The sequence below is a fragment of the Scardinius erythrophthalmus genome, assembly GCF_964197995.2.
Source record: "Scardinius erythrophthalmus genome assembly, chromosome: 13".
In the NCBI taxonomy this organism is placed as follows: domain Eukaryota; kingdom Metazoa; phylum Chordata; class Actinopteri; order Cypriniformes; family Leuciscidae; genus Scardinius; species Scardinius erythrophthalmus.
This window is the reverse complement of record NC_138233.1, coordinates 10,987,094-11,011,592: the sequence shown is the minus strand read 5'-3', so window position 1 is coordinate 11,011,592 and position 24,499 is coordinate 10,987,094. Positions and strand designations below refer to the sequence as shown.

Here is a 24,499-nt window from a genome sequence, read left to right as displayed (position 1 = left end):
TTTGTTTCTTTTTCTTTCTTTTTTTCTTTTTTTGCTGTTTATTATTAAGGATTTTGTAGGTTTGTAAACTTCCTCTCACCAGCAGGTGTTCATTATATCACAGCCTGTGTCAGCAGATTTTCACCCAAAATTAGAAGAAAGCTTCTACAGTACAACAAAAGCAATTAACATGCTCTTGGAGGCTCATGTCTTTTAATATGCAAAGAATATGAAAATTAAAAAAAAAAAAAATCTGAAGTGATCCTTTTTTTAATTATTCTATTAAAATTATAGTTTAATTAACAGTATCTATTTTGTAGAAGTATCTGCACCAGGCTGATGTTATAGCATAGTCTGCTCAAAGCTGTGATGAACTGAAGGTGGGGGAGAAAAAGCCACCATGTTGCAGCAGTGCCTTGTTCAGCAGAAGTGAGAAGAAGAACAGATCCCTTCAGTATCAATCTTAGGACCTGTTAATACTAATTGAGAAGTGAATTAAAAAGTATTAAATATTTGCAAAAATTATTATTATTATTATTTTTACCAAACCTACTTACACTGAGTCCACACATCATTCTTCAAAAGTTTGGGGTCAGTCATTTTTTTTTAAAGAAATTAATAAATGTATTGATTCATTCTTTTTATTATAAATGCCTTCTAAATAAATGTTGTTCATTTGACGTTCTATTAATCATGAAAAAACGTAACATGGTTTCCACAAAAATATTAAGCATCACAGCTGTTTTCAACATAGATAATAATAAGAAATGTTTCTTGAGCACAAAATCAGCATATTGGAATGATTTCTGAAGGATCATGACGATCTAATTTCTTTTTTTAATTTTTTTTTTTACTTTCATCATTATGGAAAAAATCTGTTTCTTTGGGAACAGAAGGAAATATGTTTTCCTTGAGGGGTATTCAACCTATGGGTGATGACTATCTTCCATGTATGACAACTGTCTTTTTCTGCTATTCAGTTTCATTTCGTGATCCTCCAAAACTTGACCCATCACCCTGTCTGTCAAATACACACAGCTCTGTTCTGATCTCATGAGAGAACATTCACATTCAGGCTGAGGAGTCCTCGCCCTTATCAGGACACAAAGCTACTTTGTCTTTCAACCTTTGAAAATGTCAAGAGAACCTATAAGGGAGAGAAAGATGGAAGAAACGCAAGAAGGAGAGAGGGAAAGGGTGCTCAGACTGGTAGGACATTTGAAAAGATTGATATCATGTACAGTTGTGGTTCTGTTTGGCGATGTTAGGGAAAGTTTGACTGAGTTTGTGAGTGTGTTTTAGTCACAGATGTTCACAGAACGTTGCTCCAGAATCACAGTGTCATCTTATGAACCTAAAGTACTGAACTCACAGTAGCTCGTTTCACTTCAACTCAAAGCATCACATGCTCATCTCTATGAGTGACAGATTTATGGGTCGCCGGGCCGCCAAACTGCAAAAGCACTGAGACAGAACGAGAGTTTGGTACATCTAGACGTGTCTGCTGACACATTTCTATAGAAATGCACACAAATATGAATACACTTCCAAGCACAAACATTTGCAATTTTGTTTTGTATGGAGGTAAAAGTGTTGCAAAACTTGAGAGCTTGGAGATTTGAATCTGAGCACATGTACAATAAATATTGATCTTAAATAAACATCTTAAAGGCACACTATGTAGAAGTTGTGTTTTTGTTAAACAGCGACCCCTAGAGTCGCTGTGGAATACTTGCACTGTCGTAAATACCCACCCCCACCCTGTACACCGGTACCTGTTCGGTAGGATAGAAGCGTCGGGCATGGAACAGGCACAGATAGACTCCGAAGATATTGACCAGGTAATGTTTCACGATTGCATACAAATATTAGGCTACTGCATAGTCTACTGAACAACTGATGATGGTAATAGGATAATAATAAGCTTGTTTGTGTCAAGTGTCAACAATCTCTGTTACCTTAAATTATACATTTATCTCTGTAAAGCTGCTTTGAAACAATCTACATTGTTAAAAGCGCTATGTAAATGAAGATGACTTGACTTGACTTGTTAGACTACTTTATAATAATAAAGTAACCTACCGCGTTTGCTGGCTTACAACGTTTTTACATGATTGCAGCTAAATCACAAGTAAATAGCCTATAGTATAGGCCTACTGTATAATTTCATTTGTGTTTTTTGATTGTAATGTAAACATTACAAAATACCAGAAGTTAAATGTACGTCGCATTATTTCAGAACATAGACTGTTATGATGTCATTAGACATGATTATTGTAATTTATCATAATAGTTTGCAAATTGTGCTCGTTTACACTATTTACAACCTCTAGGCCAGGGGTCGGCAATAGGCGGCCCGCGGGCCAAAACTGGCCCGCCAGCAATATTTTCTGGCCCACCGGATTATTTTGGAAGTCCGTTTTTTTTTTTTTTTACACGGGGCCCTATTAAATTTTAAAGTATAAAGACGGTAGCGGTCGGAACTCAGGTGTACTTTGGACGGAGCGGGCGGTCTGACTGACAATAGCCCACTCCCGACATCTTTTGACAGCCAGAGCCATAGAGAGAAAGAGCCATTTCTCTCTATGGCTCTGTTGACAGCGTATCCTCACTTCATTCTGACCACCTGTACACCTAGCTCTGAGGAGCTGTTTGGTACTGAAACCATTGTCAGTCAACAACATTCTTTTTTTGCAAGGATGTTTGAAATAATTTGGCAGAAAATAGCCTACTTTATTTGTCAGTAGGGCAATATGGTTTTCGTTTATGTTGCTTAGAAATTTGAGTGATAGGCTTTGTCCTATTTAATTTGTGTTATTTATATTTCATAAATTTTTTCTGTGACATTTTTTTCTCTGCTGACAGTACAATGTTAAAATAATAGCCTATTTATATTGACACGAACACAATTTTTGTATAGCATTTATAATTGTTATAGGCTACTTAATCTCTCTCTTTCCGTTAGAGACATTTGAATGTGAGATTCTGGAAACAAGATCTAAATTTTGCGGACCCGTCAGGTCGGGAAATAAAGCGGGTGAACAAAGTTCAAAAGTCGGACTGTAAGCGAATGAGGTATGATTGCTATTCACACCTTTATTAAAATGGCTGTAATCTGTTTTTAATTAGTTCGTAATTAGTTTTTAACCTCCTGGGATGGTGCTGCTCTTCTCTCTAGTAATATGGCACATAGTCTTAGAGCTCAAACATGAACTGGGGCTCAGGTCAGGAAGCAGACAGACTGACTAAACTGACCTTCTGCTAGCTGTTTCACGTCACCAAGGTCAGATAAATCCCATCACATAGAGCCTCTTTCACCTAGATATCATCATATAGAGACTCTGTCTGTTCCCCGAATTAGGAAATACAAAAAACTTCCAAACCCATCTAAGGGTAAAAATTTAATTGATGTTCAACAAATAAAAAAACAGATATAATACAAATGAGCAAATGATAAAGCTTGTGTTGCTGAATATTTGATCCCTTACTTCAAAAGCACTTATTGTTAATGACATGATTACAAACTGTGTGTGATGTGCTGTGTTTGACAGAAACCTGGCTAAAACCAAATGATTACATGACTTTAAATGAGTCCACCCCACAAGATTACGGTTATAAACATGAAACTCGTCTGAAAGGCAAAGGGGGAGGTGTTGCTGTAATTTTTTTTTTCACTCTGGAGCAATAAGGGTGCACAGTAGGGTGCATCAAGCCGACAGAGCCGGGCCTCTCAGTGCTTCTACCCGTTTAGGGTGAGAACACGAGATGCGACCGGCTCTACACGTAGGCTATAATATCTAGCGAACGTGTTAGGTGTCGCTCAGCCCGCAGCTCTACAGATATCTGTTAGCGAGGAGCCATGTGCCATTACCCAGGAGGGTGCAACGCCTCTCGTGGAGTGTGCATGCAACCTAAGCGGGCAGGGCACGCCTTGTGCTTGGTAAGCAAAGGCGATGGCATCCACTATCCAGTGGGCCATCCTCTGCTTGGAGACAGAGGGTCCTTTCTCAGAGGAATGGGCCAGGGAGGGACTGTCACGAGGAGCATGAGTTGTGGGAACCAAGTCCGGGTGGGCCAATAGGCAGCCACCAGAAGGACCTGCTCTTCGTCCTCCATGACTTTGCACAGGGTCTGTGCAAGTAGGCTCACAGGGGGAAACGCATATTTGCGGAGTCAGCTGTGTGCCAGTGCGTCCGTGCCAAGTGTTCCCTTGGTCAGGGAGTAAAACAGCTGGCAATGGGAGGTCTCTGAGAAGGCAAACAGGTCTACCTGAGCCTCTCCGAACTCTCTCCAAATCAGCTGAACCGCCTGGGGGTAGAGTCGCCATTCTTCTGGGAGCACAGCTCGTGACAGCTCGTCAGCCACACGGTTGAGCACCTCAGGGACATATGTGGCTTGAAGTGACCTCAGATGCTTCTGACTCCAGAGGAGGAGATGGCGGGCGAGTCGCAACATGCAACGGGAGCATAGACCACCTTGTCAGTTGATGAACGCAACGGTCGCAGTGTTGTCCGTACAGACCAGTACATCCCTGCCCTGAAGCTGCCTTTTCAAGCGGCTCAGAGCGAGACGTACTGCTAGCAACTCGAGGCAGTTGATGTGCCAATGCAATTGGGGGCCCGTCCACACCCCTGACACTGCATGCCTGTTCTCTCATGGAAACAAGGGCCCCCTCTGTGACTTTCGTGAAGACAAGGGGAGACAGGGACAGCCCGAAGGGCAGGACCTTGTACTGAAATGCTCAACCCTTGAACTCAAAGCACAGAAACGGCCTGTATCAAGGGAGAATCGAGACATGAAAGTATGCGTCCTTTAGGTCGATTGCTGCCAACCAATCTTGGGGACGGATGCATTCGAAAATGCGTTTCTGTATGAGCATTTTGAACGGTAGATTGTGGAGGCTCCGAATCAAAACTCGCAGGTCCAAGATCGGTCGTAACCCACCATCTTTCTTGGGTACAATGAAGTAGGGACTGTAGTGCCCTGACCTCATATCGGCTGGAGGGACCGGCTCTATCGCGTCATTCGCCAGTAGGACTGCGATCTCCGCCTGCAAGACATGGGCATCGGCTTCTCTCACTGTAGTGGAGTGGATGGCCCGAAACTTGGGGGGACGCCAGGTGAACTGAATCGCATAGCCGAGCCTGATGGTCTGATTGAGCCAGCGAGACAGACTGGGGATCGCTAACCAGGCTCGCAGAGACTGTACAAGCGGGACCAAAGGGACTGTAGGTGTACCCGAAGTGGGGCAGCGAGGTGGAACAGCCATTGAGCGCACCTACCGCACCTACCAGCGCACCTACCAGCTGTGAAAACAGCTTTTGTTTGCTCTTAGACAAAACAGAAAACAGAAAACAAAGAGAGAGGAAAAAAGACTGCTCGCGCTGCTGTGCTGTAACGCCAGCACCAAAGTGGAGAGGTCCTGAAGAGGCTTGAAGTTTCACAAAGCTGATTTGTTAGGTTTGAAGAGAGCATCGAAGTGCTTGGCTCCAAAGCAAAAAGCTGAAGTGCAATCGCACTTTCTGCTCATTATATACCCCCGGCGAGGCTGAACAGCTGATGCAAATGATTGCACAGCAATGTGTATTGGCTTGTTTTAGTTTCACTCGAAGTAGATTGGCCTCTTTAGCGAGATTCCTAGTCGTCGGTCTCGACGTGGCGTCGACTGACCGACTGAAGAGGAACAGTAATGTGGCCTCTCTAAATGACCTCTAAGTCACTTCACATTTGACCTCTGACATCATGTAAAAGACATTCATTAGTGCATTCCACTGTGTGTGTATGAGAGTTTTCCAGCACATAATATTGTCCCTTATGTAGCAAAAGCACAATAACGTTCTGTGTGCAAACAGCTTGCGCATTGGCGGTGCGCCGGTGATGTCAGACAATGTTTTTAATTAGAGTGTGAGAAAGTGTGTACATGCAGCAGATGTACAAGCGAGCCTTTCTGTGTTCTTGAGGAAGGGTATCGCAACCTTAGGGAAATCTGATCCAGCCACACACATTTTCTAACAGCCAATGCGCAACTAATGCTCTTTCTGCCTTTTAATCTTTAATGGTGTGTTGTAAAAGCCGAGATCAAATTAAGCCTTTAGAACCAGGCCATTTAGAGCTGGTAATGATATCAGTAACTAAATCATCTCCAGTGGTAATAAAGTATGCCATTTGATTAAGCTCTATAATAATGCCAACAATGCACTAATGTTTACTATGTGGTAAGTAAACTGGCAATGTTACTGTAGAGCAGATGTCAGCAACCTTTTTGATATGAAGTGCCATTTTTAATCTATAATAGTAATCACATTGTCATATCACCTTCCCCATGTAATATAATACAATATACTATTTATAAGTACTTACTGTATATTTAAGTAATATCTAAACATGCCCATTTATTACTATATTATGATGATCTTGAAGACTGCACTTAAAGGGTCATGAAACTATAAACCAAATTTTCTGAGATTTTAACAGAGGTATATGTGTTGAACACCATTGAAGACAATGTTAGCATCTGTTAGATTTAATAGTAGGGGGAAAATGGTTCAATTAGATTTTTTCCCCCGCTATTTTCGTCTTCCGGGTTTAAAATCTTCATTGTGTTCACGACACAGGCTGTGAGGTGGCAGAGCACTGTAGTACTTTGATGACTCATCAGTGTCTCATAATGAGACTGAGTTTTCTCATCCAATGAGAAGGACTTTTCTATCCCTTTAGAGGTGTGTGTGTGTCTAAAACGTAACCCTGACCATTTTACTTGCCTTTTGTTAAATAAGCACTCGTTATTAAAATTTAGATACTTCGATAATACCTCAATTGTACGGAATGTATGCTTAATTCATGCAAATTTCTATGTAACTGTCCATCTTTATTATGGGGGTTCAGGGGGCGCGTAGATCTAGGCTATGTACGGAACGTTTTTTTTTTTTTTTAAGCGGAAAATGAATTATTTTCAAATACTGTATATGCACTTAAAGGTGCCATATGTAACAATTGAGGTAAAAATATCCCAAAAATGAGCTACACACATCAAAAGAATGAGAAGAAATAAGGGCGATGATGTCATTAAAAAAATGTCAAGTTATAGTGCTGCAGAGATATCAACCTTAATTAGCATTAGCATTACTAGCCACGGCCCGACAGGTGTCGTAATACCAGTTTCGGCCATGGGAGGCGGTATACGGGCAACATAACCACCAGCCAAACATGCAATACACGAATAACTCGCACGGCTTGTGGGCGTACTTGAACCTGATGTGGAAAGTACAGCCCACTACTACATTTCAGTTCAGGGAAGAGAGCGGAAGGATGGCTGAAGCCCTTGGCAAGAGACCCCTACCACCACCCGCTGCAGGGAAAAAACCGCGCTCTGAAGCACAAATAAAATCTCAAAAAGCTATCCGCCACACTGGCGGGTGAACGATCATACCAAAATATGACATTTTAAGCGCGCACGCGCTCTTCTGCCTCTAAGAACTAGCAGAGAGAGAGAGCGAGCCCCGGCCGCGCGCGCGCGCACTCACTCACTATATTCAGAGCGGTCAAGTTTCCCCGTACTTTTTGACAAGCGTCCTTGACAGGGCGGCCAGTAGGGCTGTTCGATTCCGGATTTTTTGGAATCGATTCCGATTCCGATTCCTGTTTCTGGAATCGAAAAGAATCGATTCTTGGAATCGATTCCTCACTGTTATTTTCGATTCTTTTCTTTTTTAATACCAACAGCATGTCTAACATTGTCGCGTCTTACCGTGCCACACAGCGAGAAACTCTCTACACCGGGCGTGACAAAGCGACCGTTGCAAATCCATTTGTCCTTCCTATAGACGTATTGCGACTTGCGAGTGCTGGTCATAAATAGAACGAGGCATTTACTTCGGGGATTTGTCACGTCGTGCTTCCTGCATCAGGTGTAGACAGTACAGTGTAAAGACTAGGAATATGTTCACCATATAGGCCTACATATGTGGTAGATTTTATTTTACATACATACCTAACTAATAACACACACAAACACACACACACACACACACACACACACACACACACACACACACACACACACACACACACACACACACACAGACACACACACATAATCGATCTATCCACATACTAAGTGTATACACTTATGTATGTGGATAGATCGATTTTTATTTATTTGTGGTATATATATTTCATCCAGTATCATTAAACTATAGCTAAAATTCCTGTTAAATTCTAAAAGCATTTTGTTCAGGAAAGGACTCATGCACACTTTACACATAGGCTACAAACTTTTTAGGCCTTTTAGTTTACACAACTTTTTTTTTTTTTTAGGGCCTTTACACATATAAACTTTTTTTAGGGCCTTTACACATATTCACTTTTTTTTAGGCCTTTACACATATAAACTATTTTACACGCACACCTGCGGCGACACAAATAAAGCACGAAAAGAGCTCTTTTCTGTCTGTGTCATACGTAGGTCACGTGCACACTATAATGTTCGCACCGTCTATGTTTCGCACGCACCCCTACACACAAGCACTGTTCCCACAGTAACCATTCCTCCAGCTCACGCGGCGAATGCAATAAATGTAGCCTACTGTAGGTCGCGTGGCCACTATAGTATATTAGTAGTCTGAACTTTATTTCTTTACAGGTGACGTGATTGTGTTGACAGATGAATTCAGCAACTGGCCGCGGTTTGTGTTAAAAAAAAAATCTTAAAGAGGAGTCGATTCCCCTAATGGAATCGATTCCAACCTTTGGAATCGACTCTCAATTCCCAACGCCTCGGAATCGAGGAATCGATTCTTTTTGGAATCGAGTCCCAGCCCTAGCGGCCAGAGCTTCTTTGCAGCTCAAGTCGGCGGCGGTGTATACAGTTTTAGTAACGCTCTATCTGTTGACGGCGCTGAGGAAAAAGCTCCCGCCACTGGAAGAAGCTGTCGCCGCCCATTTGTGTCCTCCTGCGCACCCATCAAAGCCGTGCAGAACGTCTTCAGCACTCACGGATCGCGCATACTCCGCCGCTGGCCAGGCTGCTTCTGCTTTACACACCCTGGACGCACGAAACGTAACGGAAAACATTGCAAGGTGTAATGAGACCGAATGTTTTTTGGTGACTAATGATAACTTAGCTAGAAGTGGTATTGCTAATGAAAATCAAACTTGATATATGCTGCTAAATTAGCTTCAGGCGGGCAGCGTAACACTCTAAATAGATGTTGTCCCTATTTTAACTTGTATATGTGCAGCTAAGAAGGTAGGGGCGGAGCATAGACCAATTCACTTTCTGGAGGTATACTGCCCCCATCTGGTATGGAATGTGGAGTATGACTGGATTTTTTTTTGCCAGACATGACATATGGCACCTTTAAAGTGTTTATATAAACAAATATATGTTTTATAATTACATTATAATTATACATGTACTATAATTATACATGTACATTAATATCTTTTAAATACAATTACGATTACTGCAGGCTAATATATGTAGCAGGGCATTCAGTTACTTTTGAAAGGACAAAAATAAGGTGTCAGTGTATTTCATTAGACTTTAACTTTGCATTAAGCATTTCCTCACGTTTTACCACTGATTTTTAGTGACAGTCGATATGCATGGGCCACTGGCCAATGACAGTTATCCCGCCCTCCTCTGTCCCATCCGTGCCATACCACACCCACTCCCCTCCCTTCTTCTCACAGCCATCCACGCCCAATTAAGTTGCATTTTTCATAAAGATTGTGAGCTGAAAGAGGGGGGTTTCATGACCCTTTAAGACCGGAAAGTCATCTTGTGTATGATGTTGCGAGTGATAGATAGATAGATAGATAGATAGATAGATAGATAGATAGATAGATAGATAGATAGATAGATAGATAGATAGATAGATAGATAGATAGATAGATAGATAGATAGATAGATAGATAGACAGACTGTCCTCAAAGTCAGACATGTACAAGCAACAGCAAAGCACCATGGGAGAAATGCTCCACTGGGTTATATCAAGCCATCCAGCAATTCACACATTAAACTCTAGATATTTACACAGGGGAATGATTTCATAAGAGTGCCATAAGAGATCCTCTTATAAAATAGAAGAAAGAGGGGAAAAGACGGTTTTCAGCCTTTTTTGTCACTGCCAGATCTTAAAGATAAACAGAGAAATCCACCCACTCATGCCAAGATGGGAGGGGTCCTCCTCCACCACCTCCTCCTCCTCAGCGTCTCTGCACCAGACGCCTGCTCTCTCTCAGGTCAGCCTTACATTCTTCATTTCCCCCACCCTCTATGTCTATCAGTGGCAAGATATGTTTTCAGTTGAATGCTGGGAGATTGAGTTTGGGGCTGTTGTTTAAACATACAGAACACAAAATGTGTGCAAGACTGTGATTGGCTGGGTGTATAATGAAAAAAGGGACACAATTGAAATACCTACATGAATATGGTAACAAGGAATCTGAGTAGGCCTACTGTGGTTTTACAATAATATAATCACTTTATCTTGATAGATTTATCACTCATATTATTTCTCTTTCATTCTCATTAATATTTTCTTAAAGTATACTTTCTCTCAGATCTGTCTCATAAATTTCATTTAAAAAATGTAAAAAGAGACACAAATAAGACAGTTGATAACAAGCAGTAAGTCTATGGCACTGTACATTTAAATAGCATACTTGAATTAAATGAGAAACGTTAGAGGTCTATTCTCAATAATGGAGAAAAATCTGAGAAGCAAGAGACTTTCATCAAGCAAAAATCTCAATTTAATATCACTGCAATGTAGGAGAAACAATTGAGAAGAGATTTCAAGTGATTTGTAAGTGCTCACATTCATTGTAATCAGAGTATTGCTAGAGAATCAATACTGCTTACAGTAATATGAGGCTAAGCATATAGTAAGTGATCATATTTCATACTACAACTAATTTTGATATAATACTACAATTTCTAATTTAATATCTCTAAAGCACTCACACATGGCATCTGCTTAATAAAACAGCCATTTAAAGGGATAGTTCACAAAAATGAAATCTCTGTTTTCATTTATTCACCCTCATGATGTTCTAACCCTTGTGACTTTATTCTATGGAACATAAAAGAAGATATTTTGAAGAATGTTGGTAACCAAACCACGTCCCCGCGTTTTGCTGGATTTTCTTCACATTGTAGAACTATAAACTTAAATTACTCCGTCATTTATGGTCATACAGAAAAAAGAAATATAAAAAAAATTCTTACATATTACTTTGTTATTGTTGCATAAATTTCACATTGCAGTTGAACTGTTGCTAGATATATGGTGAATATTATAATATTTAGACCCGTGTTTACTGTTACTGTGTTTGTGGATATCTGCTCAAACGTAGATATGTATATGGTAACCATAATGTTTTATATTTGAGCGTGATCGCGTTTGAATGTATCATATTTGATACATTCGAAAAGCAAAACGCACCAAACGGCTTCATGTTTTTATTATTATCTCATTTCATATCATCATAACGAATGGAAACATTTGAAGTAACATGATAATCAATATATTTTTCTCTAGCTTAGTTGTTACTGAAATATTTTGGAAGATTTATAGGCTGATATGGTTATTGTTATTATTATTTTAAAATCGCAAAATCGTGCAGGCCTTTCTCTTGATATCAGTATGTTCACTTTTTTTTTTCTTTCAGGGCCCAGATGCCACTGAGTCCTGCTGACTTCAACATTCACATGAGTCTCTGTACATGAACCTGGAAAAAAGTGAAAATCAAACACCTTGGAAATAAAAGGTATGTACAATGTCTTTGGATCATTGTTTTCAATGAGTGCTTTTTTGTCATTTGTTGTGTATCTTTGGATTATGTTGTGTTGTAAATAAATCAAACAATCTAAAAGCCATTCTTTTTTAAATCTCCTCATTCTTTGTGCAAGGTTGCTCAGAATGATAGGGCCTGATAGCTCCTAATAGGGCCGTTAGGGGAGGGTCTTTGTCTTTCTCAGGTGTGAAAAGCTTACATATTAATGAGCTCCCGCATAAAGCTTTCTAACACAAAACACGTCGTAAAAATTTTAAATCAATATATTGTCTTATCTGAATGAGCAGTCAGGGTGATTTTCACATAGTTTTAGAGCAAATATTCTAGGCTACGTCATACAATTTTCAAAAGTCTTGTGAAGAAATAATCAGTATGGGTTTCATGACCTTATTTCAGTGAGAATTTTTTTTTTTGTATTTTTACAAACCACGCATAAATGTCATTATCTCAAAACTACAAACTTTTACATACATGCTGCTGATATATTATTGTAGCAGAGTTTGTGCTGAATACAGTGTAATTAGACTTTAGCCATGAAAATGTCACAAGTAACAGAAATAAGCACAAATGTCAGAGCATGTCAGGACACCTCCAGGGCCCAGAAAACAGCTCAGACCCCAGAGGGTTAACTGTCAGAAGAGAGAAAGTCATACAGGTTTGGACTGACATCATGGTGAATAAAAGTTTTTTTTTTTTTTTTTTTTTTGTACATCTACATGTACATCTTGTACACAACTACATCTATGAGCTCAAAAGTAAAAACTGACCTGGCTGTGTCACTGTCCATGAATGTGGGCCGCAGAGGTCAGTGGATGAACCCCAGAACAGTGACAGATGAGTAGAAGCAACAGACAAGGCCACACTGACCTCCAAAGCTGTTGACATGGAAATAGTCTCACTCTCCTCACAGATACAACAGGAGGTTACAGGAATAGACAGCGCTGGGACTGTACAGGTGTCTCTTACAAACTTATTCTGGCTCACAGAGATCCTGGAAGTCAGCTGATCCTGTTATCAGCTGGAAATATGGCCAACATCAACAGCTGCTCTAAGAAACCTTTGCCTCGGAAACAAAACAAATTTTATTCTAGCAACCCATTTGCTCAAATCTTTGAGGTTTCATTATTGCCGTTTTAAAAGTGTCATCTTATTTGGACACTATTGCAGTGTTATCACCAATTTGAACTAGAATCTGTGTATGTCTTTTGTCCCTGACCTTTATCTCTATGGAAATAAAAACATTTCTCAAAGCTCTCTGCATTACAGCAAATATGTGCCATTAAAAGGGAAGCAAGATCAATGTCAGTGAAGAGAAGGTGAAGAATGGCACCAGTCATTAGCTGCATTTCCATTGTCAGACCAAAAGCGGGCATGCAAGTGCCTGCCAGGGCCAGTCGCGTTTCCAATGTCACTTCCGGGGCTTGATTGGGCCTCGTCGGGTCTTCCACGGGTTCAAAACATGATGGAGTTTTTCGGTTCCTTGCCACTGTTGCCTTTGGCTTGCTCAGTTGGGGATATTTTGGGGATATTTTATCAATCAATAAATTCCATTAGAAACAAACCTTGTTGTATTATTTTAATTTAATACTGTGAAGCTGCTTTGATACAATCTGTATTGTGAAAAGCGCTATACAAATACACTTGACTTGACTTGACTTGACTTGACTTGACTTGACTTCAACAGGCAAGGCCAGCTCGGGCTTGAGGATTGGTTAGAAACAAATGCAGAGTTTATCTAAGTCTAGAGAGGGCAGCGGCGAAAAATTCAATTCACCCAAAAATTCAATTCACCCAAAAATTTAAATCATCCCATGATTTACTGTCCCTCAATCCATCCTAGCTGTATATGACTATCTTCTTTCAGACTAACACAATTGGAGATATATTTAAAAATATCCTGGCTCTTCCAAGCTTTATAATGGGAATGAATGGGAGGTGAGATTTTGAAGCCCAAAAAAATGCACCCATCCATCATAAAAGTAATCCATACGGCTCCAGGGGGTTAATAAAGGCCTTCTGAAGCGAAGCGATGGGTTTGTGTAAGAAAAAAATCCATATTTAAGACTTTTATTAGCTACAATAACTATAGCTTCCGGCAGTCCTACAGTGTCCTACCTGCCTGTCAACGTATGTATTTCTATACCTCCGTGCACCCTGCTTGCGCAGACATCACATCATCAAAGTGTTTCACGCTATGAAGAGTTACACAGACGTCAGTCACAGAGCACCGCAATTCCTCCTGAACCAAAACAACAAGCTTATGCTGCGTTCACGCCATAACTAATTTAATTTGGAAGAGATAGAAACCCGTGACGTTAGACATGGAGCAGTTCATGACTCGAATTTATGTGTTTCAATGGCAACACTATCATTGGCGAAATGAATCTGCAGCAGTCAGGTGGTACAGGTCAGTGCTTTTTAGGTTGTTTATTTTCATTATTATTGTAATGTTATGTGCTTTGAGACACGAGGTAGTTTAACGTCATCTCTCGTGAGTCATGACACTTTAGTTTGCTCCCTGCTGCACGCGTTCATGTCTTTTGAAGGAGGCGTGGCTTTCGAGAGCGCTATGAAGGGAGGGTGTTGTGCTTTCAAAGCTACCTCGCTATTGCTAACCTCGCCGAAAATTGCCTTTCCTACATTTAACATGTCCAAGCTCATCTTTACATGCTCTTCCAATAAAATCAGATACTGATTGATACACTTTTTTTCCACACACACTCTTTTTCACTTCATTTCACTTTTTTTTTCAGCGTTTTGATTCCAAGATGAGATTATTTCAGTTAGATGCCACATACAGCCATCTCGACTGCAAAAAGATTGTAAAAAAAGATCTTGAGTAGAGAGGGGGTGGAGAAAAACAAAAGGTGTGAGGTGTGAGACAATATGTATGCAAATGATCCCGAGTAGAAGTTCCCACAGGGAACATGGATATATATCAGTTATGATTTATGGAAATTCATCAGGGAGTTATATACTTTAATTGAGGAAACCTATAGAAAAATTACAGGTCCTTTTCAAATAAGGATTTACATTTGTTTGCGTAAAATCTGCCTCTCCAATAAACACAGAGTATTTCGGCATAAATTAGAGACACTAAAGAAAAAATTATGAACACATATCTAAAGCCAGAATTATGAAGTATAATTCTTCATAATAAATCATTCCACTGGCAGACACATTTATGAATCAAAATATACTCTACACAGAGAAAACACATAAGTTACTGTATGGTTTATCTGTTGATTTCATAATATTACTATTTTAACAATCATTTTGGAGTAAATTTGCCCTGTTCTATGCACATTTACACATGGGTCACCATGCAATACAACCATGCAATATTGTCCCTTCATGGTATCTGTGTTCTGTCTTGGTACCCATTGGCAAGCTCCATCATTAATCAATACACTCCGTCTGTAACACTATATTCCTCCAGAAGCAAAGTAACCCTTATTGTGTTTTCCATTTTTAATAAACTGCAATTTTAATGGGATTATCTGTGGCGGATTGCCGCACCAGAGCAGATGTCCAGTGTATGTCATTCCCATGGCACCGACTGAATAAATCTGGACTGCCATTTCTCAGAATCCTTGGAGAGAATCGGATTTTCAGGCACACTGTTTACTCTCATCTCTGATAACTGTGCCTTTTCGTGCATGCAACTGCAATGCAACTTACAGTATATGAATGCGACCTGAAACACAAAAGGGCCCTAAAAAGCTGAGCAACTTTATTCTTATTCTCTAACCACACATAATTCAGTTTATCCCACTGCTAAAAGCTTTAAAATAGTGCTGCGTTGTTTTTAAATTAATTTTAGCACAAACACAGCACCTTTTTATGTAAATATGGCTTGTTATAGACTGTGCCTGATCTGATTAGCAAAATGGTCACTAATACAGCATAGACAACATGTTCATTCTCAATAAATTTGAATAAAAAAAGTGTGCATTAACAGCTGTCATAACTGATGATTATTAAATATTATATGTAGAGAAAATGCCTCATATTACCCCATTTTTAAGCAATAAAATCCATAATAATCAGAAACAATATGCTAAAATGTGCATAGGGTACAACAAGGAACTGGATTTACCTTGTGGGTGTGCATTAGTGAAAGAACGCAGCACAGAGGGATATGCTATACAATACAGACTGGACAGTAATATTGTTTGGACAGAGTCAGCACTGAACATGTAACAAGGGGAAACAGACAGGGGAAATATTAGGGCTTATCTTTCTCTGATGAAATTCAATAACAGCCTTCAAAGAGGGTTATTTTTTCCGTTTCCAATTTGAACACCACACTGTTATTTAATTCTCCTCATTTCACTGCACAGGTAATGTCCACTAATCCAACGGTACACAGATCAGTGAGAGACAGAGAGAGAGAGAGAGAGAGAGAGAGAGAGAGAAAGAGAGAGAGTGTTTCACTTAAGACCTGTGATAAATTAATGATCAAGCCTTAACAGCATTAGACAATAAACAAATCAAATTACTTTGTCAAGAAAACTACCGGGCTGGTTCCTGACTGAGGTGGCGTTGACCTCTCTTGTCTCTGTAACCTAGTTCCCTTTCAAGGAAACTCGCGTTGCGTCGAGATTGACGCTATGGGGAACGCTTTGCGTGATGATGTCTTGAAGCACATGTAAAATCAGTCCAATGGTGTGGCGAACGTCAGATGCGGGTGACATCACGGACAGTAGCGCTCTCTGTGAAATTGTCCCATTATTTGGTGTTGTTTGTCTTTAAATCATATGATCTATATATATAAAGCACTATGGTGAGCAAGCAGTAGTTTAGATTGTGTGTGCACCCCTGCCCGCGTTATTTAACGGGTGGGGACACTCACGTTCTCTGTGTTGCTTGTTTGGGTGAGGAGCATGCCCAGTCAGCACTCGAGGGTGCTGGCTGTCAGCATTGCGACGCACTTCCACTGCGTATGCTCCGATCCCGCCTGGCGTTCTTCCGTGAGGGCACTCAGGCTCGCGTTCCCCAGGGCTCTGGTCCTGCTGCTGCCGAGGCAAACTATAGAGAGCATGGTTATGGGGAGATGCCAAAGGTAGAGAAAATGCTTGCGAGCTATCTCTCTCCAGCGACGGCATATTCCCTAAAGGTTCCGGTATTGCCCACCAAGCCAGTCAGAACAACATTTTCGCTGGTGGGCAAAGCTTATTCTGCCGCTGGTCAAGCTGCGGCTTGTCTCCACACTATGTCGCTTTTACAAGCATATCAGGCAGAATCATTGGGAGATTTAGATGAGAATGGGGGTATTGGTCCTGAGGTTGTGTGTGAACTACGTTGAGCCACAGAACTTTCTCTCAGAGCCACCAAGGAGACGGCAAAATCTATTGACCGTTCTATGGCAGCCCGGGTGGCCACTGAGAGGCATTTGTGGCTCAACCTCAGCAATATAAAGGAGAAAGAGAAAAATTTTCTGATGGATGATCCTCTTTCCACTTATGGTCTCTTCGGCGATGCTGTTAATTCCGCCGTTGAAAAGTTTCAAGAGTCATCTAAACAGGCAGCCGCCTTTCAGAAGCTCCTCCCCCGTCGTTCTCATGCTGAGGCTGCTGAGCGGGAACAGCCTCAATCTTCCAAGTCTAGTTCTTCACATCGTGCCCCTCAAAAGCAGAGCGTTGCCTCCCGTGCTCCCCCACAGAAATCACGGGGACACGGAGGGCGCTCTCGACCCCAGCCTTCGAGGGGTAAAACGGATCTGCGGACCGTTATTATTGCCAAGAAGGCTGCGGGAAAAAAGTCCTGACGCCCGAGGGCTCGGCCAGTGAGGGCAGTCCCCCCCGAAGCAGAGCGGTCAACACCTCTTTTTACAGTGCCCGTCTCCCTTCGGTGCCCTGCCGGTCCACCGTTACAGGGCGACGGACCGACTACTCAACAACAACAAAATCCAGAAACCAGTCTCGAGAGACAAGTACCTCTAGTAGAATCTTTGACATTGTGGAAGCTACTGCCAAATGTTTCTCGTTGGGTCCTGCAGACCGTAGAAAAAGGGTATCAAATACAGTTTGGGTCTCGCCCACCTCGGTTTATGGGGGTCCTGCACACAGTGGTGGACCCCGAGCAGGATCTGGTTATGGAACAAGAAGTGAACACTCTGTTAGAGAAAAGGGCCATAGAATATGTACCTCCCTCCAACAGGGAAACTGGGTTTTACAGTCGGTACTTCATAGTTCCAAAAAAGGATGGGGAATAGCATCCCATTCTGGATCTTCGAGTTCTAAACGAGTCAGTCATGCAACTCAAGTTCAAAATGTTAACATTGAGACAGATCGTGCCACAGATCAGGTCCGAGGACTGGTTTGTCACGATAGATCTCAAGGACGCATATTTCCATATTTCCATCCATCCATGTCACAGGAAGTTCCTGAGGTTTGCTTTCGGGGGCAAAAGCATACCAATATCGAGTTCTTCCATTCGGCCTAGCTTTATCACCCCGCACTTTCACCAAATGCGTGGATGCAGCTCTGGCGCCCCTGCGCCTTCAGGGTATTCGCATTATGAACTACATCGACGATTGGTTGATCCTAGCTCAGTCGCATCAGATGGCGGTTCGATGTCGTTCTCACCCATATAAAAGAGTCGGGGTTACGGCTAAACTCCAAAAAGAGTGTGCTTTCTCCACTTCAGAGGACCACTTTTCTAGGCGTGGTTTGGGATTCAGTGTCGATGCAGGCGTGCCTGTCACCGCCGTGTATAGAGTCCATCCTTGCAGCTGTGAAAAGTATAAAGCTAGGCCAGTCACTCACTGTCAAACAGTTCCAGAGACTGTTGGGCCTCATGGCAGCAGCTTCCAACATAAAACCTTTTGGACTACTGCACATGAGGCCCCTGCAGTGGTGGCTCAGGACCAGGGGGTTTTCCCCAAGGGGCAACCCATTTCGCAAAATCAGGGTCATGCGGTGCTGCTTACGTGCCCTGGTTATGTGGAAGAAACCTTGGTTCCTGTCCCAAGGCTCCGTGCTGGGAGCTCCTTGTCGTTGCAAGCTGCTAACAATGGATGCTTCCCTCACAGGCTGGGGAGTGATCCTAGAGGGTCGCTCAACTCAGGGTCTGTGGAACGACCATCATCTTTCATGGCACATCAATCGCCTGGAGATGTTGGCTGTATTTCTGGCTCTCAAGCATTTTCTCACAGATCTCAGGGGACACCATGTTCTAGGTACACACAGACAACACATCGGTAGTCGCCTATATAAATCATCAAGGGGGTTTGCGCTCACGCCACTATGCAAACTGGCATGCCATATCCTCTTGTGGTCCCAGAATTTAGGAGCAGACATTCTGTCGAGACAGGGGCTGAGGCCCGGGGAATGGAGGCTCCACCCCGAGCTGGTGGAGCAGATATGGAGGGTGTTTGGCCGAGCACAAGTGGATCTGTTTGCGTCTCGAGAGACGTCTCACTGTCCACTTTGGATCTCCCTCACGCATCCAGCTCCTCTGGGACTGGATGCTATGGTACAGATGTGGCCGAGGCTACGTCTATATGCTTTTCCCCCAATCGCTCTGCTCCCGGGAGTTCTGGAGAGAGTTTGCAAGGATCGGGTTCGCCTACTTCTTGTAGCCCCGCACTGGCCGGGCAGAGTATGGTTCCCCAATCTCGTGTCTCTCCTCGACGGGCCTCCTCTGGAGCTACCCGTCAGGAGGGACCTTCTGTCCCAAGCGGAGGGCTCGATATTTCACCCCCAACCAGAACTGTGGAACCTGTGGGCTTGGCCTCTGAGGGGGCCCAGCTCATAGGGTCAGGTCTCTCAACTGAGGTTGTAGAGACCATTCTACATTCCAGAGTAGGGCTGCACGTTTTCAAGTTTTTCATTAACCGTTAACCGAGGCCCTTAGCGGTTAATACTCGGTTAACCATAGTGTGCGCGCCGCAACCCCGAGATAGGCAAAATTTGCGGGTGGGACATGTCCCCACCACTATTTTCTAAGGTCGATATTGTCACCACTTTTGAAACATCTCGCGGCATGAATACCAATACAAATAAACAAAACATCTTCAGTTAACTAGCAGAGCATTCATTTCGTTTTTTTTTTTTTTTTAGGCGATCTAGCGCTGAAATGTTTTGTTTTTTAAATCAAGTGATCAAAGTGCTCGTTGCCGCTGCGATCGAGAAGGGGCTTGTAAAACGTGCTGAGGTATTATTAATTCGTGGCCACAACAATTCACCTGATACTGATAAATATTCACCAATTCACAAAAAAAAAAAGGAATAAAAAGCTGTAGTCGGCCTTCACTGAAGAGCTATCTTCACAGGGACGAAAAACAGTTTAATAATTATTATTAATTCGTGGCCACGAAATAATTCACCTGAATATTCACCAATTCACAAAATATAGGTCTTTAGCATTCACTAATTAATAGTATCAAACTGTTTTTGGCCACGTTAAATCAAAATGAGGGAGGGAAATAGTTCAACGTGTCCACGATTTATTAAAACGAGGGAACAAATAAGTCGTCGTAACAACTAATTATTTAGATCAGTGGACAGGGCGCATAAGAACAAACAGTGAGAGAGCCCCGGCCGCGCGCGCGCACTCTCACCGCCTTCAAACAACACGAGCGCTGTATTGCTCTCTCTCCCTCGCGCATATCAACACAGTAAAAGGTCGGAAGACCGATTGTGTTTTATAGATTAGTAGTTTGTTCATATAAAGTGTTTGATTAGCAAGTACATGTTTAGGAAATGCATAATACAAATTGTATGGGTTAATGTAACGGTAAACGGACTCTGCGGGTAAAACTGTTGTGATGAAACTGCGCATGCGCGGGGTAAAACTGCTGGTGTAAAGCTGTGGCTCTGCGGCTCTGCAGACAGATATTATTGTGCTGCGATCAGTGGCGCGGATACTGACTGACTATATTTGTTTCTGGCTCGCGCACAGCCTTCATTCTCGGACGCGCGCTTTCTTTGCCCGCTTCATATTAGAAAACTGGTCTAGCGGTCTCTGGCGGTGCAAAAATGTATTACAACTAAATTCAATGCACACCATTGACGCCACTTAACCGAGCAAAATGTTTCACTCGGTTACGCAATTTTTAACGGTTAATCGGTTAACCATGGACACCCCTATTCCAGAGCTCCCTCCACGAGGAAACGTTATGCCCTGAAGTGGAGAGTATTCACTTCATGGTGTAGTGACCGTCGGTTGGACCCAGTTAACTGCCCAGTCGGTACAGTGCTGGAGTTCCTGCAGGAGCGGTTCACTGCGGGTCTAACCTCGTCCACCTTAAAGGTTTATGTGGCGGCCATAGGTGCTTACCACATTCTTTTGGGTGGAATGTCTTTGGGGAAGGACCCTCTGGTATCTGGTATCTCGTTTCCTCCGTGGCACGTTGAGGCTGAGGCCTGCAGCTCGTTACAGGGTGCCCGCTTGGGACTTGTCTATTGCTCTCCAAGGCCTTTCCTTGGCCCCTTTCGAGCCTATAGAGGAGGTTCCTGTTAAGTTTTGACGCTTAACCTGTTAACCGTTGCCAGAGCGCGGGCGCACTGAAGCGGTTTTATTTATATATAGTTCAAAGTTACTATCAGATTTAATGTTATACCTTGACAAACTATACATCATTAAAAAGATATAAGACTCAAGTTTCAGAATTTGACCACTATTGTATTCTGAGAAGCTTATAGCGACAGTTATTTCTTAATTTGTGTCAGGAGTTATGAAATGAAAAAATGAGTCGATACCTTTAATATGAATTATGCGCGTCAGCCGCTTTCATTCATAAAAAAACTCCCGTGCTGTCGTCATGACAGCGATACACAAAACAACGTCCTTCTAGGCTTTAGCTCAAAAATGTGCAGATTTGGAGAAATATTGATATATTCTCATAGGTTTACATCAGATTTCTATAGACAGGAATAATATTTATTGAATTTATACCCAAATGCGTCGATGTAATCATTATGAGCGTTTGCATACTCTGTTAATGTGTTTTCAATTCATACCAATAGCCTGAGGGCGCCCTCGCCGCCCTGTGCACAGTATTAGAACATGAAGAAGTGCCAATCATGTGACAATCCAGGAAGCCTCGAACACACACACAGCTAACAACAGATCGCGCTGTAACATGGAGAAACAGTCGTTTTGAAGACAATAAACATGTTTGCTATGATATTTGAGTTACCTGTGTTTTTCAATCCATGCCAGGTATTTCCATAATAATAGATTATATTTATAATGTAATGCTAATCTATATAGAATCGTTGTGCAGAACAGTATTAGACATTCTCTGACAATAGTATATTTTCTGTCTGATTTTTTATCTGAAGCCAAATTAGATCACAGAAAATTATTTAAAATACTCGATTTGCTTTATAAAGTAAGTTTATAAGCACAAACATGGTTTTAATCTCATAAATTGTCGTGTATTGATGGTGTGCTAAGCTAACATGCTAGCTAGCCCTAGGTGCACCTGCCACCTAGAAGTTATATTTTTATTATTTTTTGAAAGCTTACTGAAATGTTTCTTTATTCAAGAAATGCATTAGATACAGTTTAAAATGTAAGGGTGAACTTTGAGAAAAGAAATTGGTGATTGAAAGTGAAACCATATGAATAGCCTGTGAATAGCCAGTCGTTAGTAACTATAATGCAGACAAAAGAAATGCATATTTACAGCCATAACCAGGCTGGAGAGGTGTGAATGTGTTCAGGGGGAGACTGAGACTGAATGGGGCTCGTTTGCACCACAAAACAATAAAGACAATATACTGGATAGATGGTTAGAAGATGGCAATAAACATCAGAAGCATCTTAGCGTCAAATCAAAATAAAGTCACATGACATGGTCTTGAAAAACATTTCACTAAATACAGAGTTTTGGACTTACTACCTTAAGATTTTAAACATCAAATGTTTAGACATGTGGCTTTAGCTGTAGTGCATTTCTAGATTGCTACAGGGCCAACTTCAATTTTATTTTCATGAGGATATTTCATAAAAAATAATTTCTAATAACTTAACAAAACTTTGAAGCTATTTATAACAATTTTTGTCATTATGACAATAATTAATTCTACATTTACAATAAACTGCCAGGTGTCAGCTTTCAAATGAGATCATACTTGTGCTTTTAGTACAAAGGGTTCATGAACTGTATCTGTTTCAGTTTGGGTATGTCATTTCTTGGGATTTTTCAAAAGTGGGGTTGCAGCTTAACAGGTTAAAGCTCTTTTCCTCCTAGCTATTTCTTCTCTTAAGAGAATAGGGGATTTACATGCACTGTCGGTTGCTCCCTCATGTTTGGAATTTGCACCTGGTATGGTCAAAGCATTTCTGCATCCTAGACCAGGTTATATCCCCAAGATCCCCACTAATGTGGTCAGACCTATTATTCTGCAGGCCTTCTGTCCTCCTCCCTTTTAGAATGCGGACTAGGAAAGAAATAATTTGCTCTGCCCAGTACGGGCGTTAGATGCTTATGTCCACAGAGCTGCCCTGTGGCGTAAAACTGATCAACTGTTTGTGTGTTTTGGGTCCCCGAATAAGGGGTCCCCTGCATCTAAGCAAAGAATGAGCCAGTGGGTGGTTGAGGCCAGACTCTACACCAGGGTCTCAAGTGTTGTCATCCTAGTGCTGCTCACTCGATTTCACACAGGACAGACATTTGTAGCTATGGTGGCGTTGGTATAGACGTTCCCCATAGCGTCAATCTCAATGCAACGAGAGTTCCCTTGAAAGGGAACGCCTCGGTTATGACTGTAACCTCGGTTCCCTGAAGAGGCAACGAGCGTTGCTTCACCTTGCCATATCTCCTTCATGCCTGTCAGCGACTACTTCAGACTGTACGAAGCTGACGCTCTCTGTTTTCGAGCAGGCTTTATAGCTTCCTGGTTCGTGACATCACCCGCATCTGACGTTCCACCACACCATTGGACTGATTTTACATGTGCTTCAAGACATCATCACGCAAAGCGTTCCCCATAGCGTCAATCTCGACGCAACGCTCGTTTCCTCTTCTGGGAACCGAGGTTACAGTCGTAACTGAGGCATTTGTAGCAGTCCAAAGGAAGAGTAGTGAATCATCACTCACTGTGATTCTAAGGCTGCATTTACACTGCAGGTCTTGATGCCCAATTCCGATTTGCTGACTATATCCGATTTTTTGGACGACCCACTTACATCATCTTTTAAAAGTGACCCGTATCCGATATTTGCATTTACACTATACACTGCCAAAACAACCAAATATAGACGTTCTGGCCCGGAAAATGAAGTAAAACAGCTCGATATGCTATGGATGTAGAAGCAGAGAAAATTATTATAGTGATACGCGGATCGCGGATATATCCGCGGGGGCTCTGCTTATAATCCGCGGATCGGGCGGGTCAAGTAGGCTAATAAAGATAACAACAAAGACAGGATTTCGTTTGAAAAATGAGACAAAATCTCAAAAGCTGAGCTTACTTTTTTTGTTTTTTTTTATCTTTGATGCATACTTCGAGGTCAGTAAGACCTTGGTTTTGCAAGAAGTTAATATGTTTATTTATTAAGGATGCATTAAAGGGATAGTTCACCCAAAAATAAAAACTGTCATCATATACTCACCCTCATTTCGAAGAATGTCTGTTACCAAACAGTTTATGGGCCCCACTGACTTCCATAGTATTTTTTTCCATACTATAGAAGCAAACAGAATTTCTACAAAAATACTAAGCCGTTTTCAACATTGATGATAACAATAAGAAAAGTTTCT

At 41.7% G+C, this 24,499-nt stretch overlaps 1 protein-coding gene across 4 annotated transcripts in view; it reads right to left on the bottom strand.

Annotated features, from left to right (window-relative positions):
• The window catches only part of LOC308701057 (A disintegrin and metalloproteinase with thrombospondin motifs 2), a 228,152-nt gene that overhangs the window by 59,639 nt on the left and 144,014 nt on the right, over window positions 1–24,499 (bottom strand). The window lies entirely within an intron of this gene.